Source organism: Salvelinus sp. IW2-2015, linkage group LG15 (assembly GCF_002910315.2).
Source record: "Salvelinus sp. IW2-2015 linkage group LG15, ASM291031v2, whole genome shotgun sequence".
NCBI classification, from domain to species: domain Eukaryota; kingdom Metazoa; phylum Chordata; class Actinopteri; order Salmoniformes; family Salmonidae; genus Salvelinus; species Salvelinus sp. IW2-2015.
The window spans coordinates 25,923,541-25,941,990 of NC_036855.1; the positions used below are offsets into that span (position 1 = coordinate 25,923,541).

At 45.1% G+C, this 18,450-nt stretch overlaps 2 long non-coding RNA genes across 2 annotated transcripts; both read right to left on the bottom strand.

Annotated features, from left to right (window-relative positions):
• Positions 1-4,748: 4,748 nt before the first annotated feature.
• On the bottom strand, positions 4,749-6,496 carry LOC111973897 (uncharacterized). The gene is made up of 3 exons (XR_002878655.2): positions 6,425-6,496; positions 5,661-5,726; positions 4,749-5,382 (listed from the first exon to the last, which is right to left on the bottom strand). It is a non-coding gene; the product is annotated as an uncharacterized lncRNA (long non-coding RNA).
• A 2,455-nt stretch (positions 6,497-8,951) lies between these two features.
• Positions 8,952-9,649, bottom strand: LOC111975203 (uncharacterized). The gene is made up of 3 exons (XR_002878777.2): positions 9,571-9,649; positions 9,308-9,449; positions 8,952-9,148 (listed from the first exon to the last, which is right to left on the bottom strand). It is a non-coding gene; the product is annotated as an uncharacterized lncRNA (long non-coding RNA).
• Between the last annotated feature and the right edge of the window lie 8,801 nt (positions 9,650-18,450).

Here is an 18,450-nt window from a genome sequence, read left to right on the forward strand (position 1 = left end):
GCTAATAGTAACGGCATGAAATAGGGCAAATACTGTTAGTCTGAGAGAGCAGCGCGAGATTAGGCGATATCAGATAAGCACAGGAGTGCATAAATTACAGGCGGAAACAGTCACTCCAAATATAATAAACATGTGTAACGGTACTTCCTCTTTCTATTAAACTTCTTCTAAGTCGTTTCCTCTGCGTTTTTAAACTTGCTCTTTACTTATTTCTATCACGATTTATTATGTTTCTTATCGACGGTCTGGATGACGAGTTGAAAGATCGGACCAATGTGCAGCTGTGGTAAGTGTCCATTTTAATGAAATGCAACTGAACACTGAATGACAAAAACAAAAAGAGAAATGAACGAGACTGAAACAGTTCTGTATGGTTAAAACACAGACACAGAAAACAACTACCCACAACCCATAGTGGAGAAACAGGCTACCTAAGTATGATTCTCAATCAAGAGCAACGATCGCAGCTGCCTCTGTGATTGAGAACCATACCAGGCCAAACAGTCACAAAGATCAATACCCTAGAAATGACCCACAACTACATCCCACCCCAACTCACGCCCTGACCAAATAAAATAAGACATAAAAAAGGAACTAAGGTCAGAACGTGACAACATGTCAACAACAACAATAACCTCACAATATGTGGTGCAAAGACTGAACTAAATAGTGTGTCATAATGTGTCAAACGGTGACTTTCAAGTTCAGGTGAATTGGGATCTGGAGAGTGAGTGCTGTGCGTTCAGGGGATCTATGTGTTTGAGAGTGTGAGTGGATGCAGACTGTTCACCAACGTGTACTGGTGTGCATTATACGTGTTGGAGCCTCTCCATAATATAATGGCCTAGTTATAGTCACGGCTTTATATTTTCCTTAATATTTTGGCTTGAACTTGGAAGACCGTATTTGGGAAAATATTTGGGAAAAATGGCCACATAAGATGGCTGATAATGATACATATTTAGGATTATAGAGTCCCATAGCCATAGGTCCCATAGCCTCTACCTGGAAATGAAGACTGCTGATTTGGGCCTCTCAAACCACTTAGTTTGAGGCTACTACTAGCTAAAACAATATTTTCTGACAGACTAGTTACAAGAGTATTTCAGTGATATCCACAGACTGATTTTAAAACTGTAGATAATAAAACTGTAGAAATTATTTTGATTAAATCAATAGCATTACCTAAAGTATTATCTTAACTGAATGTGTTATATTGATGCAGTATCTCACTCCTCTATCTTCAGTAGTGTGTTTTTTTCAGGCCCTTTCCTCTCAGCATATCTAGGCTTTTAAAACACTTCTTTCTTAGCATCTCTCACCTGTTGCCCTGCTAGCTCCGAAAAGAGCAGCAAAGTAAATAAAAATAAATATGGAGATGAGGTAGGTAGATTGGGTGGGCTATTTACAGATGGACTATGTACAGCTGCAGCGATCGGTTAGCTGCTCAGATAGCTGATGTTAAAGTTTAGTGAGGGAATGTAAGTCTCCAGCTTCAGCGATTTTTGCAATTCGTTCCAGTCACTGGGCACAGCTTATCGGCTTTCCTTTTATCAACCTATTGCCTGATCTCCCAGACGATGTTACTAGCCTTTTCCCTGCCTGTACTGTTGCCTTTTTGGACCCCCCGCTGTGTATGACCTTCTGCCTGCCCCTGGATCCAGCTTGTGTTTTTTGAAGCTAACCTGGCTGATTGACTACCAAGTGGCGCAGCTGTCTAAGGCACAGTGTCTGTGCGAGATGCTTCACTAGACACCCTGTGCCTTATGTTATAATAGTTTCTGTATGTCATGTTATGCTGTTTCTGCTGCAACTCACTGTGTATGCCGTGTAATATATTTCTTATAACTGCGGACATGTGAGGTAATGTTACTCATTTCATAACCTTTATGGTGTTGTATTCAATTGTGCTTATGTAGCTACCCACATTCTACTCTTAGTGCTGTAAAACAATGCTAATTGCCTCAGAAGTATTAGCTTGTATTGTATTTTGACGCTACCCTGGCCTTATGACTCCCAAGTGGTGCAGCAGTCTAAGGCACAGCATCTCAGTGCTAGAGGCGTCACTACAGACACCCTGGTTCAAATCCAGGCTGTGTTTCTATCAAAGTGCCTTATTACATTAATACTTTCTGTATGTGATTTGTATGTTAAATGTATGTCCCATTAGAAAAATACCTTGTTCAGTAATAGTTCACCGTCAACTAACAGGTGAGATTATTTGGCCATTGTGGGCAGCGGCGACCAGATGGAAAAATATCTTCTTATACCACTTGGTCATTTTCTGAGTGCATTCCACACTCTGTTTATCATGTCCGCCTTATCCACTGCCCCCATTTTTGAGGTTATAGTCAAGCGTACAGTCTGGTTTGATTTCTCTCTCCCATCAGGTGGAGCACCTTCCCTGTGGGCAACATGGTTGCTGTATGGACAGTGCGGAGGACATGGACGTCTCGTTTGTCATGCCACTTTACTGTCAGCTGTTGACCGTTCTCCTTGAACTCCACCTCCCCGCATATCCTTCCTGTTTGACCTGACTGTGCCACAGGCCCCTGTGCTGTTGGAGAGCAGATGCTGGAAGAGTGTGGGACTGATGTAACAATTTTCCATATACAAAGTGTGTCCCTTGCTGAGATGAGGAGCCAGTACGGTCATCACCACGGACCCGGACACCCCAAGCCCCTCATAATGTTGGATGTCAGTGGTAGACCCTGTGTAAACTATAATGTCCTGGACAACTCCTGTCTTCATCCTGTCTTCATTCGCACATTACCCCAAACCTGTGTCTTTTGGAGGTAATATATTGACGGAACGCCAGCTTACCTTTCCCTAACATCAGGTACTCATCCATGCATAGGTCCTTGTATGGCGCAAAGACCTGACCAAATGCTGATGTCAGGCTGGTAAGAACATTTATTTTGTGTAACGGGGTCATTTAGGATGGCAGTAGCATTGTTGGCGAAATGCAGGCATCGCAGCAGAACTAGGAAGCGGTCTTGGGAAGAGAGGGTGGCAAAGAAGGGAGTTGCAAACATAGGATCTGTGCTCCAGTATTCTCTTAGGGAGTTCTTCTTTACTATCCCCATGAGAAGGACTGTCACCAGGAAGGTATACATTTCACTAATTGTGGTTGTCACCCATTTAGCAAGTTTCCCCCCACTCCTGGCTCTCTTCTCTTGTAGTTCCAAGGCATAGCGATTGGTCTCCTCTACGATGTCTCCCACCAGCCCCTCTGTCAGAAACAACTTGAAGCGCTCTGCCTCAGATGGAAATGGCAAGGAGCGTTGCACTCCAGACTGGGACTCATCAAAGTATACCGCAGGGCCAGGAGGGGTGATATGGCTGGCGGCTTTCCAGCTACCACAGAACTCCTGTACTTCAGCCAATGTCGGTCTGCCTTCACCAGCATCTTCAAAGGGACCTGGGACTTTGTCAGTGGACAAGGAGTCCTCAGATTCAGGGTTCTCAATGGCTACAAGGTTGGGGGGGCAGCTCCTCATTGTCAGAATCTGATTCCTGACTTTCATACTCAGACTCATTGTCAGAATTTTAAGAGAATCTCCAGATTTTCCGTATTTGTGAGTTGTCTCCTTCTGAAAGACATTGATAATGCTACAGCTCACTAGCTACGTACATAAATAACACTGAGTGGGAGTGAGAGGTTATGTGATTGACTGCTGGCATGTGCCACTTGTATCAATAAGTTACTACCAGAAAATGTTTTGTGTGGTAATTATTTACTGTTTTATTCACGTTTTCAATTTCCGGTGACAAATCATGCATTCGGATTCTTGCATAGACTGTAATGGGCACGTGTGTAAAATACTTTTTTTAAAGGTTGTACAGATTATGATGAACGAAGCTAATTCCAGCTGTTTGTGTGGAGCCATGTTTGTTGACATACAATGCATTCTGGGTTTCACATAATTATGTCAGACCAAATATGTTATAACCTAGTGAGGTGAATAAGAGTTCACTCATTTTGAGAACTTCTGGAAATTAATGGTGGGATGTGAACGATGGTAGACACAACCCCTTCATGCATACTATAAACGGACCAAACAGACAATAAACAAACTCGTCTTATTTTTGGTTTCTGTGAGGGGGGGAAAAAAGCATGGCAGCGCGCAGAAACTACCCATCGTCGGCTTACTTTCGATATCTAGAGTTCAACTCTCGTTCGCACAATGGTGACCTCACCCGTGATGTGATTAATTTCTATTAGTTAATTCATGTTCATCAGCTGAGAGTTATACAAATATGACCGCTTGTGTTACGTCAATCTTTCCTCAGTTAGCGCTAGGACAACTGTAGCCTACATTTTTCRGGTTTGGATGATTGTGTTATGCTGTAGATACTTCTGTGAATGTCTGAACATTGCATCCAAAGATAAACTGCTCACATTCTGGACATCACTTTAATGACTGTGTTTSTGCAAAATGTTTCTGAAAACTGTGGCCAGCTCAAATGCTGATTGTTGCGTCATTCGAAACTGACCATTCTAAATAAGCGTTCTYATCACACCGGTTTGATCGTACACTACAGGGACCACTGTAGAATGATCACGTATGTGTGAAAAGGTTAAATTGTATTAATTTGATTATTGCTTAAACAATCAAAGGAGGTTCTATCATAAGTAAACAAAATCAATGCATGAAACCAAAGACTTTCAAACCCTTCATTCTGGGTTGTACAATCCAACGAGAAACTGATCCTCTTTCCATAGCCCTTACTTGTAAAACCATTGCAGTAGAATGTTTTAACTTAAGACGTTCGCTTCATACAGCTACACATATGCTTCATTACACAATTTCATTAATGGATTCTGGCAATGACATTTCAGCTGGAGCTTTTGTCATGAGTGGCATGTTAATGACAGATCAACCTGATACCCCAAATAAACAATTTTGCACAAGCCTAAATCAATTACGGGCACGGTTGACCACCCCCTCCTTCCCGGCACTCATTCTGGCATTTCTTCTTCAGATAGTGTTTCAGTTTGTCCAATGCTCATGTTCAAAGTGGATGGCCCTTGATAATGTCCCGATTTCTCTCACCTGAGCCACCATGATCCTTTACGGTCCATTATATCTTGTCCTTAATCCAACCAGTACACCAGCAGCATGAGAAGTTTGGATGGGATCTCTCTCCATGCTCACTCCACGTGGACACATGCCGCACTCCTGAGATGAAAGGCAGTTGATAGCTTCGACTGGACGCTGTGCACAGGTTGCTGGCTCGGACTCAGGAAGGACAGGGCCATAGTGAACGCTATTGAACTCATTAATTCAGCCGGTTAGAGGGGGTGAGGCTCACACTGTTCTCGGATGAATTATCCCTTCCATGCATCTAGACACCATCTGTGGTCACCTTCGCCATAACCTCGAAAGAGGACAGACCAGAACAACCGTTTAGTTTAGGGCATTTCTGATTCAGGAAATCCAGTCAAACGATTCACTGTACGACAAATTATTACTTCTACCAACATTCTTAATACAAAGAGAATAATAAGACACATTTGAAACCATTTTTGCAAATTGGCTTACACTCACTCACTCCCCGAAAACTTCAATCCATTTGGAGTAACTGTTAACCCTTACCAACATATATTCTTCCCTTTTACAGGTAGGCATGTGAAGAAAACCCATTTGCATATTTACCAAAGGTCCCCAGGGGACTGGTAATTCCCTCTTTAGACACATGACTCACATCGTGATTCATGCTTCCTAAAAAACAACAACACTGCCGGTTAAATAAAAATAAATGAATCAGAATAACAAGTTCAATTAGAATTACAACCCTTGATAACTCCATAAGGAAATAATTGTATCCCATAAGGTAATTCAATGAATAGTAAAATAGACTAGAGACAGGTTTTCCTCATTCAGGGGCAGCGCTCCCTCTCTCTCCTTATTGTGGTCCAAATCACACATAGGACTATTGATAAATTATAAACTTCTACCTAATTGTCAGTGTTTACATATTACATTTAAATATCTCACCCAATGTCTCTAGCCTTTCTAGTGAGGGTGATCAGACCTTACCAGAAAGTCAGAACAGAGGTCAGAGGTCATTCAACCCAATTAAGTGAGTGTTCTTTCCCTTTTCTTTCCCTGTACCTCAGACTCATTATTTAAATACATTTTGTGTGCCAGATTTACATTGGGTTTTTCAGTACATTTCTTTATCAAGAGAATTTACATGTGTGTAATCAAAACTTGGACAATAGATACTTCAGAAACGTTGTGTCCCCTTGAAGTTGCAACCTATCTAACCTGTGAAAAACCCATTAAAACCAAAATAAAAAGACCCCACACAATGAATTAAACACAGTATTAACACCACTAACAAATATTCATAACAGTTGGGTTGTGTGTGGGTGCTGGCATATGTGGTAAAAACAAACAAAATGGCCAGGCCATACTTAATTTGGGAGATCCTTTAACAGCCGGAACCGGGTAACTTTATACTGTACAGTACACAGTCTCAATAACTGCTATACTAAGGCACCTGCCTCAAGAAGCCTTTCAAAGGGAGAGATACAGAATCATTAGTAATCTTAGTCAGTCCTAAAAATTCTTAATCTTAATCGAGCTTACTTACTTTGGGCAGGAAGTCTTGATAAAACCATGCGTATACAGAATCATACTTCAGATGATACACTGTCCCGTTAAGAGGAATAGGCCCTTCTAAAGTAAACAATCTCAGAACCCCTTTCTTATAATCTTAGCATTTTGACCTGTTGCATTGGCATATGTTCTGTACTGACTGTCCCTGTGACATCAACTAGACAAAATATGAAACCTGTTGTTTAACAAATCTGCTAGGTCCTTCAAAAAGTTGGTGCTGGCTTATCAGCTCAATATTCGGAACTAAAAACATTTACTTGGATCTACTTTAATTTTCGACACAGTTCCACATAATGGAAACAGATTATTGTTTTAGATGACATTACCTTCTTACTTAAATCACTGGTGTTACCTAAACTATAGAATTGAGTAATAATAATTGGAATTTGTCAAAAATGTCTCTTATTCAATTATTCATACCTCTGTCCCAAATGTCACACTATGTCCCTTACAGCCTGTTTGAGTTCAGTGAGTACCACTCACTTTCACTGGCGGCTTATCTATTTGTCCACAGGAAGCGTATCTCTAACCCAAACTACAGATGTCAGCCTCTAATATAATCAGTCCCAAGGCTCAATCCCTCTGTTCGTCATGTGACCTTGTATTGAAACATTTACTTCTTCAAATTACTAAGATATTGCATTATTAGAGTGCTATCTGAATTCCACTAATATTACCATTCACTTTTTCCAGAAGAAAAAAAACATTCTCACTACTGCTAATACACACAGATTACTCTCTTACAATGTTCTGCTTTTACCCCTATTGTAAGATTTAAAAACAAAACAAAACAAACATGATCACTTTCTCCTTATTGGAAGGCATTGTTTTAATTTTACTCTACCCTAACAATGTTAATCTATATATTTATTACCAATTTCTGTTGGACATTCACTTTCTGCTTCACACTTATTAAATGTCTATTATTGTAAGATTAACATGTAATTCGATGAATTTATCGAATATATTGGCCAATTCAGAAGGGAAGAGAGAAACTTTCTGGGATCAACATGTATTATAACTGGGCTGGCACTGTCTATCAGTCCACTGTAGATGGAGTGCTCTGTCCATAATAAGTCTGGCACCTGAGACAGGATAGACTGGGAAACAGAGCCAGTTTCCAACTCCTTCTCGGAGAGTGGTTAAATTTTGCCTTAGAACTTCATCATTTTGGGATATCAACGAAAACTCCATCGGGAGTACAATAAATTGTAGCCTTCATTTTTGTTAAGTCTCTACATGTTAAACACTCATTGGTTCCATTTAACAGGGCATGGGTTTTCTTTCCAAATATATTACCGGGGTGGAGGAATTCTCATAAGCATTTGTAGTTTTATTGGTTAGGGATTAGTCAAGTCCCGTAACTTTACCAAAAGTGGATATTCGCCAATCTTTGTTGGATACTTTTTCCCCCAGACCCTTTAGACAGTCATACAATGCTTTAACCTTATCTTTATCAAATAATCCACAAAGGGACCACTCTGAACATTTCTCAGAATACTTTTTACACCACTACGTGTGGATGTGCAAGTTACTTCATTAAATCTCTTGTAACCTATTATATCTCCTTTACACTAGTGTTCTATTTATACAGCATATTCGGGAATAGTACTCTCTCCTTTTATATCTTCACATACATAATTCCTATATAAAATTATAAATCAACTTAGGTATTTACATATGCCAATGCATCACAGGTCAGAGGGAAGTGGTCACGGTTACACCCCTACAGGACAGACAAGGAAGGGGGGGTTATCATGTTATAGATCATAAATATAATGGGATAGTCATTATATTCATACACTGTTATGTCTATAGCATTAACAAAGTGGCATCTAGATATGAATTGTACTGTACAGCAGGATGTCTATCAATAGAGGCCTACAGTGCCCCCTCATATAGACAATAGAGGCTAGGATGAGTAACATTATATATGTAAGTGTAGCACACTTAATGAATCCACTGTGAGATTCTATTATATGGAGTTTAGCTTGAGGTGTGTCAGTCAGGTAGTATGTAATACTACAGACACAGAGTCTGTCACTGTAAAGACCTGGATACCTCATCTCTGTCTGCCTCTCCTGATCCGGTCTTCTGATTGGTCAGCAAGACAAACAGGATCAGCAAACCTGTAGGTGAATCTGAGGTTGTTCAATAAAAGGTCAGCGATAAAGATAAGCTAATCCTGTTTAAAGATGTAGGATTCCAATAGGTGCCATGTTTCCAAGACAGTTGCATTCTTTATTGAATTGTAATTAGAATGGTTGTCAAATAAGTCATATTCTGTGGAGTGTCTGTATCTGTGTATTATGTGTGTCTCACCCATGAGGCGTCCAACCACAGACACTGCTCCAGTAAACTCTGGGTGTCTGTGTTTGAACAGTAAGTGGAGCTTGTTAACCTCTGAGGCCCCAGTGTCCACTGTGGTCTGGCAGTAGGTGGGACTGTTGTAGAAGAGAGTGTCAAAGGTGAATGGTCTCAGACGACTGATACTGGGGAGAGTGATCCTCTGGATGTCCCTGAGAGGGGGGGAGGGGAGGAGGAGAGGGGAGAGAAGGGGTGAGAGAGAAGGGGAGGACAGAGGAAAGAGAAGGGGTGAGAGAGAAAGCGATGTGTCAAAATGCAGTAGTAAATACTGGTTGAGTAGACTGAGGACGCTTATCTGTGTGTGTTCTTACTCCGCTACTCCAGTGGCCTGTCCATGTAGTGCACTGTGCCAGTTGACAGGTTGGAACTCAACTCTGTCCACCCAGCCCTACTCCTGGCCACTCCTGTAATCGCTCCCCAGCAGGGACAGGGACGCACTCCTGAAGTCATTCACTACACAGACACAAACACACACACACACTCCTGAAGTAATTCACTACAGACAGACAGTTAACAAACACACACAGTTAACACATACACCCACTCCTGAAGTCATCACTACACAGACACTCACCACACTGTATGATAGATCTGAAGCGGATGTCACAGGCGGGGCCGATGCCGTGAACCATGAATACCAGGTGATCTATCACCTGAAAAACACACACAGACAGGCCTTCAGTAGAGCAGGACGCATGTACTCACACACACAGACAGGCCTTCAGTAGAGCAGGACGCATGTACTCACACACACAGACAGGCCTTCAGTAGAGCAGGACGCATGTACTCACACACAAAGACAGGCCGTCAGTAGAGCAGGATGTATGTACTCACACACACAGACAGGCCTTCAGTAGAGCAGGACGCATGTACTCACACACAAAGACAGGCCGTCAGTAGAGCAGGACGTATGTACTCACACACACAGACAGGCCTTCAGTAGAGCAGGACGCATGTACTCACACACAAAGACAGGCCTTCAGTAGAGCAGGACGCATGACTCTCACACACACAGACAGGCCTTCAGTAGAGCAGGACGCATGTACTCACACACAGACAGGCCTTCAGTAGAGCAGGACGCATGTCTCTCACACACACAGACAGGCCTTCAGTAGAGCAGAACGCATGTACTCACACACAAAGACAGGCCTTCAGTAGAGCAGGACGCATGTCTCTCACACACAAAGACAGTTAGAGGACTATAAACTAGCACACACACCTAAAATTAGTTTAGTAGGGTAACTAGAGGTAATCCATTATACTAAATGGCTCGGAGACTGATCAGAGGGCAAACCATAAATCTCTCTCTCTCTCTCTCTCTCACACACACACACACACACACACAGCACACACAACACACAACACCACACACAACACACACACACACACACACACACACACACACACACACACATACACACACACACCCATTCCTCCTGCAACGCAATTGGCTGGTACTGCATGATCAGCTGACCATGGAAGGGGGGTTAAGGGTGAAGAGAGAAAATAGAGAGTAAATACAGCTAGAGGGAGCGGGTGCAGACATGTCAATCAGGGATGGGGGGGTCGCTACCTAATTGACATGTCTGCACCCTCTCCCTCTATCTGTATTTACTCTCTATTATATAGATATTTGACTACAAGTATTGATTTGTAGCTTGTTCTCCATCTACTTTTTAAATAGTGAGTCAACATATTTTCAGCATATTTTATTTCCATGACTGATTAAAACAACATTTCTTATGTTCCCTATTGTCTCTGCAGCAGACATACACTCAGAGGCCAGTTTATTAGGTACACCACCCCGTTCACTAAAATGGTTCACTCCTATAGACAGTGAGCCCCGTGGCCGTGGCTTGCTATATAAAGCAGGCAGACAGGCATCAATTCATTCAGTTACTGTTCAATTGAACATTAGAATGGACGAAACGAGTGACCTAAGCAAGTTTGAGCGTGGTATGATCTTCGGTGCCAGGGGCGCCGGTTCCAGTATCTCAGAAACGTCCGGCCTCCTGGGCTTTTCACACACGACAGTGTCTAGGGTTTACCGAGAATGGTGTGACAAACAAAAACCATCCGGTCAGCGGCAGTCCTGTGGGAGAAAATAGCTTGTTGATAAGAGGTCGAATGAGAATGGCAAGAATCGTGCAAGCTAACAGGCAGGCCACAAACAGGCAAATAACAGCGCGGTATAACAGTGGTGTTCAGAACAGCCTATTGGAACGCACAACTCGTCGGTTCTTGTCACGGATGGGCTATTGCAGCAGACGACCACACCGTGTTCCACTCCTATTAGCTAAAAACAAGAAGAAGCCGCTCCAGTGGGCACGCCATCACCAACACTGGAATATTGAGTAGTGGAAAAACGTCACTTGGTCCGTCGAATCCCGGTTCCTGTTACGTCACGCTAATAGCCGAATCCGAATTTGGCATAAGCAGCATGAGTCCATGTCTCCATCCTGCATGGTGTCAACGGTACAGGCTGGTGGCGGTGGTGTAATGGTGTGGGGAATGTTTTCCTGGCAAACGTTAGGTGCCTTGATACCAATTCAGCAACGTTTCCAGGCCTCGAAGAATTCAAATCAACATGTGTAGACTTTACAGTGAAATGCTTACGTATGAGTCCATTCCCAACAATGCAGAGTTAAAAAGAGAAATAGTACCGAGGCAATGTGCCGGGGAACGAGGTAGTTGATATAATTGAGGTAATACAGTATGTACATGTGGGTAGGAGTAAGCGACTAGGCAATCAGGATATATAATAAACAGAGTAGCAGCAGCGTGTGTGAAAGTGTGTTTATGTGTGAGTGTGTGTGTGTGGTTTGCGTCTATATGCATTTGTGTATGTTTGAGTGTGGGTGTGTGTGTGTGTGTGTGTGTGTGTGTGTGTGTGTGGGTGTGTGTGTGTGTGGTATGTGTGTGGTAGAGTGTCAGCATAGGTAAAGTGGAACAGATTAGCTAGGTGCGTGTGCATAGAGCCAGTGCAAGGGAGTCAGTGTAAAACAATTAAGACAAAGAAAGAAATAATAAAGGTGGGTCAATGTAAATTGTCCGGGTAGCCGTCTGAGTAACTGTTCAGCACGCTTATGGCTTGGGGGTAGCAGAGAGAACAGTCTATGAGTTGTCGTTGGCAAACTTAATGATGGTGTTGGCAGTGGCGACCCGTCATTCAGGGCAGGTGGGACTCTATGAGCCCCAAATGTTTTGCTCAAAATAATTTCAAAATGTATATATTGTCACAAGCCGGCTCATAGCCTGTGACAAAAATGAGGGGACACGAACAACAGGTATAGGCCAATTAAAAAGGTTCTTTATTATAAACCAAACTATTAACTTTAAACTAAGAAAAAGGAATGAGGTGTGGAAGTATCATAATGTAAGGTGTATGTAAAGTGCATGGARGCGTGAATCTGTGTGTGTGAATATGACTGAGTGAAAACTATGCAAAACTACAAAGGAACAAACAAAACAGGATCATACCTGGAGGAGCAGAGAGAGAGAGAGAGAGGTGATTAGTGAAACAGTTTATACCCTGAGCCCAGGTGGCTCCAATCACTAACGACCCTCCTCTGCCTGCAGGAGGAACCGCCCCTGCAATGCAGAGGAGGAGCCGTGATTATATATATATAATAAAAAAAAATTTGGGGGGGGGGCTTGCCTGTTTTGAATGTTATTTTGGCATACATGTTACATATCAGTTTGCAAACAAGTAAAAAAAAATATATACATATCATTGAGTTAATAAAGCCGCATACAAACAGGCAGCTCCAAAACGCAGGTGTTTCAGCCTAGCTTAGTGCTTTCTGTGGTGATGGGGCAGGCCTGCAGAAAATAGGAGCATTCCACCGTGATTGGCTCAACATTGCACCGTGATTGGCTCAGTGTTCTGTCACTCATGGGGACACTGTCACCCGCCTTTAGTAACGGTAGACATCAAGAATGTGAGCCCTTTGGGTGCTGCCATAGAGTTACATTAGAAGTGCCCTTCTAGGAAGGCTCAAGGTCATTGGCCACAGATAAAATGACGTCAAATCACGTTATATCTACAGTAGCTTTGATTGGACTGATCATGAACATCATACTTTCAAAATCTTAGCTAGCAGTCATTGTCATAAATCAAGTAGACAATCTACTGGCAAATCAGTTTTAATCCTTGTCATATGAAGATAAATTATAGATAAAACATATCGGTGCTCATCGGCCATCGGACATAAACATTACACAACAAGTTGGATATCGCAAATTCAACAATGAGTTGTTTGGAAGGAATCGGTGACATTGGCTAACCGCAAGCGTTGCAACTGGGAAGTCAGACTGGGAAAATACGTTTTCAACGGTCATCCAACTCAGAATTGTAAATATTTTTCTTTGATGACAAAATTTGTCAACGAAGGACCGCCACGCACAAGGTGAGTCCAAAAATATCTTATATGCTGCTGCATAAATTATGTAATATGCCAGGGAGATATGGTCAGCCATATCAGCTATGTTTTTTAAGAAGGCAGTAAACTAATTGTTTCGCTGCCAGACAAGGCTCCGCTGATAGCTAGGTGTAACGGTGGTAAGGATTCACTCCATGGTGCTGAAAAGAAAGCTCTGCTATAGGGACAGCTTTATGTAGGCCCTAACAGTTTGTAGGCACCGCTTGTCGCCGTTATAGTGCAATTAATGTATTGTTCAGTGTTGTGTTGTGTAGTGTATTTGCTGGCATGCATCTAAAAAAAATGTTGAGGAGCTTGCCCCACCAAGATTTACATGCTTTAAATCACCACTGGAATTTGGAGTTGTGCCCATCCACACAGTCGTGGGTGAATAGGGAGTACAGGAGGGGACTGAGCACGCACCCCTGAGGGGCCCCAGTGTTGAGGTTCAGCGTGGCGGATGTGTTGTTGCCTACCTTCACCACCAGTTGCAAAGGGAGGTGTTCAATCCCAGGGTCCTTAGCTTAGTGATGAGCTATGGTGTTGAACGCTGAGGTGTTCCTTTTTTTCCAGGTGGGAAAGGGCAGTGTGGAGTGTAATAGAGATTGCGTCATCTGTGGATTTGTTGGGGCAGTATGTGAATTGGAGTGGGTTTCTGGGATGATGGTGTTGATGTGAGCCATGACCAGCCTTTCAAAGCCTTTCATGGCTACAGATGTGAGTGCGCTATGGGGCGGTAGTCATTTAGACAGATTATCTTGGCGTTCTTAGGCACAGGGACTATGGTGGTTTGCTTGAAACATGTAGGTATTATTCAGGCTGTTCTGGAGGCAAAGGGGGGTCCGACCCGATACTCTGACAGACCCTGCTCCCAGTACACAGCATACCTCTCCCCATCTACTGCCACTACCTCCTCCTCCTTGTCCTCTCATCCTACAACACACACACACACAGATTCTCAATGAACCCAGATCAAACAGATACGGAGACAGTGTGAGCATGTGACGCACTCACATGCTCACACTGCCTATTCATCTAGTCTATTCATCTAATCTCTGGCAGCAGCAGGGACTGAACCAGTGGGCCGCAGACCAGAGGAATGTTATGATATCTCATCCAACAGCTGTTCCACACTCACTACCTATTCCTGTTACTTCCCCTCCTCACTCACCGGTAGACCAAGCCTGTTCCAGTCTCTCCGAGTCCTCTCTGCAGATGGGGAGCCACAAGTCCTTGGAGTCTGCACAGTGACAGTAAAACCAATGGGGTTGTACAGGCTGGTAGAGGGGTGGGGTAGGCTCCATGTCAACGAACTCGAAGGGGGAAGTGAAAAAAGGAGATGTCTCACCCACCACACCAGACACCTGTAGTGGTAACATCATTATGACATTATACTGTTACTTGCAGTGTAACTAACGAACTAGAAATCTGTGTTTCCACAAATACACATGAAGCAACACTGAAGAAACTAAAACCCTGACACCCTGACATCTCAGGCCTACAGAGAGAGAGAGAGTTGGGTACGGAGGCAGTTGCCACAGGGGTGTTGTCTGTGTGATGCTCTGTGCCAGGCTAGGAGCCAGATCAGTGGGAACTAACAGAGGAACTGAAAGACAAATAACAAGAAAACAACCATGTTAGCTAAACTCTGAGCATTAGCCAGAGATACACCAGAGAGTACTGGTATTACCCATGCATGGCATCTCTGTTTAAGATTAGATCAGCAATAGTCCAGATGACAACAGAAGTGCCAGTTCTTTATTATGGCAGCACGTTAACTTAATAGGTTTCTCTTGTAAGATGGAAAGAGAACAGCTGTCACGTTCTGACCATAGTTCTTGTGTGTTTTGCTTGTTTTAGTGTTGGTCAGGACGTGAGCTGGGTGGGCATTTTATGTTGTGTGTCTTGTTTGTCCGTTTCTATGTTTGGCCTAATATGGTTCTCAATTAGAGGCAGATGTTTTGTGTTGTCTCTGATTGGGAATCATATATAGGTGGCTTGTTTTGTGTTGGGGATTGTGGGTGGTTGTTTCCTTGTCCTGTGTTTCTCTGCACCAGCTAGGACTGTATCGGTTTTGCCGTTATTTTGTATTTGTAAGTGTTCTCTGTTTATCATTTATTAAACATGTTGAGGCACTGGCTCGCTGCGTGTTGGTCCGATTCCCTGCTACACCTCTCTTCTCTTGAAGAGAAGGAAGGCTGCCGTTACAGAAACCACCCACCATCTCGGACCAAGCAGGTAGCAACGGGCAGCAGCAGCAGCAGCGGCGCCACTACACAGGACTCCTGGACATGGGAGGAAATTCTGGAGGAAAAGGACACTGGGTCACATTGGAGAATATCGCGCTCTCGTGAGAGGATGGAGGCAGCTAAAGCCCAGGAGCGGTGGTATGAGGAGGCAGCAGAAGCGTGGCTGGAGCCCGACGAAGAACCCCAGAAATGTCTTGGGGGGTGGCTAAAGAGGAGTGTGGCGAACCTCAGGTAGGAAACCTGCGCCCACTTCCGCTGCTTCCGTGGAGAGCGGGAGTACGGGCAGACACCGTGTTATGCGGAAAGCGCACGGTGTCTCCTGTACGTGTGCCTAGCCCGGTGCGGTTACTTCCAGCTCCACGTATCGGCCGGGCTAGAGTGGGCATCGAGCCAGGTGCCATGAAGCGGCTCACACATCTGGTTGTCTCAGTGCGTCTCCTCGGCCGGTTGACACTGCACAGCCTTACGTATGGTGTCCCCGGTTCGCCAACACAGCCCAGTGCGGGTTTTCCACCTCCCCGCACTGGTCGGGCTATGAGGGAGCATTCAACCAGGTAAGGTTCGGCAGGCTCGGTGCTCAAGGGAGCCAGTACGCCTGCACGGTCCGGTCTATCCGGCGCCACCCCCCGCCCAGCCCAGTACCACCAGTGCCTACACCACGCACCAGGCTTTCCAGTGCGTCTCCAGAGCCCTGTTCCTCCTCCACGCACTCTCCCTGTGGTGCGTGTTCTCCAGCCCAGTACCTCCAGTTCTGGCACCACCGCCCAAGCCTACTGTGCGTATCAGAGCCCTGTACGCACTGTTCCTTCTCCCCGCACGTCGCCCTGAGGTGCGTGCCCTCAGCCCGGTACCACCAGTCCGGTATCACGCACCAGGCCTATAGTGCGCCTCGAGAGTCCAATGTGCCCTGTTCCTGCTCCCCGCACTAGCCTTGAGGTGCGTGTCTCCAGTCGGTACCACCAGTTCCAGCACCACGCACCAGGCCTACTGTGCGCCTCAGCAGGTCAGAGTCGGCCGTCTGCCAACGCCACCTGCACTGCTCGTCTGCCCAGCGCCGCCTGCGCTGCCCGTCTGCCCAGCGCCGTCTGAGCTGCCTGCCTGCCCAGCGCCATCTGAGCCATCCGTCTCTGCCCAGCGCCATCTGAGCCATCCGTCTGCAGCGCCTCTGAGCGCCCGTCTGTCCGCGTAGAGCCGCCCGCTGTCCCGAGCCGTCCGTCAGTCAGGAGCGCCAGGAGCCGCCCGCCAGTCCAGGCTGCCAGAGCCGCCCGCCAGTCAGGAGCTGCCAGCCGCCGCAGTCAGGAGCTGCCAGAGCCGCCCGCCAGTCAGGAGCTGCTCGCCAGTCATGAGCTGCCTTCAGTCATGAGCTGCCCTCTAGTCATGAGCTGCCCTCCAGTCATGAGCTGCCCTGCCAGTTATGAGCTGCCCCCCTCCAGTCATGAGCTGCCACTCAGTCCGGAGCTGCCACTCAGTCGGAGCTGCACTCAGTCCGGAGCTGCCACTCAGTCCGGAGCTTGCCTTCAGTCGGAGCTGCCTTCGTCCGGAGCTACCTCCGTCCGGAGCTACCTCTCTGTCCGGAGCCACCTCTCTGTCCTAGCACCTCTCTGTCCTGAGCCACCTCTCTGTCCTGAGCTACTCTCTCTGTCCTGAGCTACCTCTCTGTCCTGAGCTGTCTCCTCAATCTAGGGGGGACCTTTGTGAAGGTTCTCAGGCCAGGTCGGGGCGAGGGTCGCCATCCAAAGGACGCTAAGGAGGGGGACAAAGACAATGGTGGAGTGGTGGCCTCGTCCTGCGCCGGAGCCGCCACCGCGGACAGATGCCCACTCAGACCCTCCCTTGGATTTTGGGGGTGCGTTCGGAGTCCGCACCTCAGGAGGGGGGTACTGTCACGTTTGACCATAGTTCTTGTGTGTTTTGCTTGTTTTAGTGTTGGTCAGGACGTGAGCTGGGTGGGCATTCTATGTGTGTGTCTTGTTTGTCCGTTTCTATGTTTGGCTAATATATGGTTTCTCAATCAGAGCGAGTTTTGTGTTGTCTCTGATTGGGAATCATATATAGGTGGCTTGTTTTGTGTTGGGGATTGTGGGTGGTTGTTTCCTGTCTCTGTGTTTTCTCTGCACCAGCTAGGACTGTATCGGTTTGCCACTTTTTTGTTATTTTGTATTTGTAAGTATTCTCTGTTTATCATTTATTAAACATGTTGAGCACTGGCTACGCTGCGTGTTGGTCCGATCCCTGCTACACCTCCTCTTCTCTTGAAGAGAAGGAAGGCTGCCGTTACAACAGCAGTCAGGAGCACAGGTCAAATTAGTGCCAGCTACCTGGCTTATACTAGAGGCTCATGACAGTGAAGCCAAGCTATTTAGCTAATTAATAGACCTCTGGCTTAGCTACGCTAGTCAGCCAGCCATAAGGCATAGCTTTCTTAGCCTGGCTGCAGGTTTAAATTGTATTTTTTTATTGTCACATACCCTGGAAAGGCGCAGTGAAATGTGTTGTTTTACAGTGTCAGCCATAACTTATCAGTACAAATTAGGGTTAAGTGCCTTGCTCAAGGGCACATTGACAGATTTTTCACCTAGCTTTAGCTATTATTATTGCTAGTTATCCTTGGTTGCTGTATCTATCTAGCTAGTAGGTTTTTATTTTTTATTTAACCTTTATTTAACTAGGCAAGTCAGTTTAAGAATTTTTTTTTATTTACAATGACAGCCTACCCCAGCAAAACCCTCCCCTAACCCGGACGATGCTGGGCCAATTGTACACCGCCCTATGGGACTCCCCATC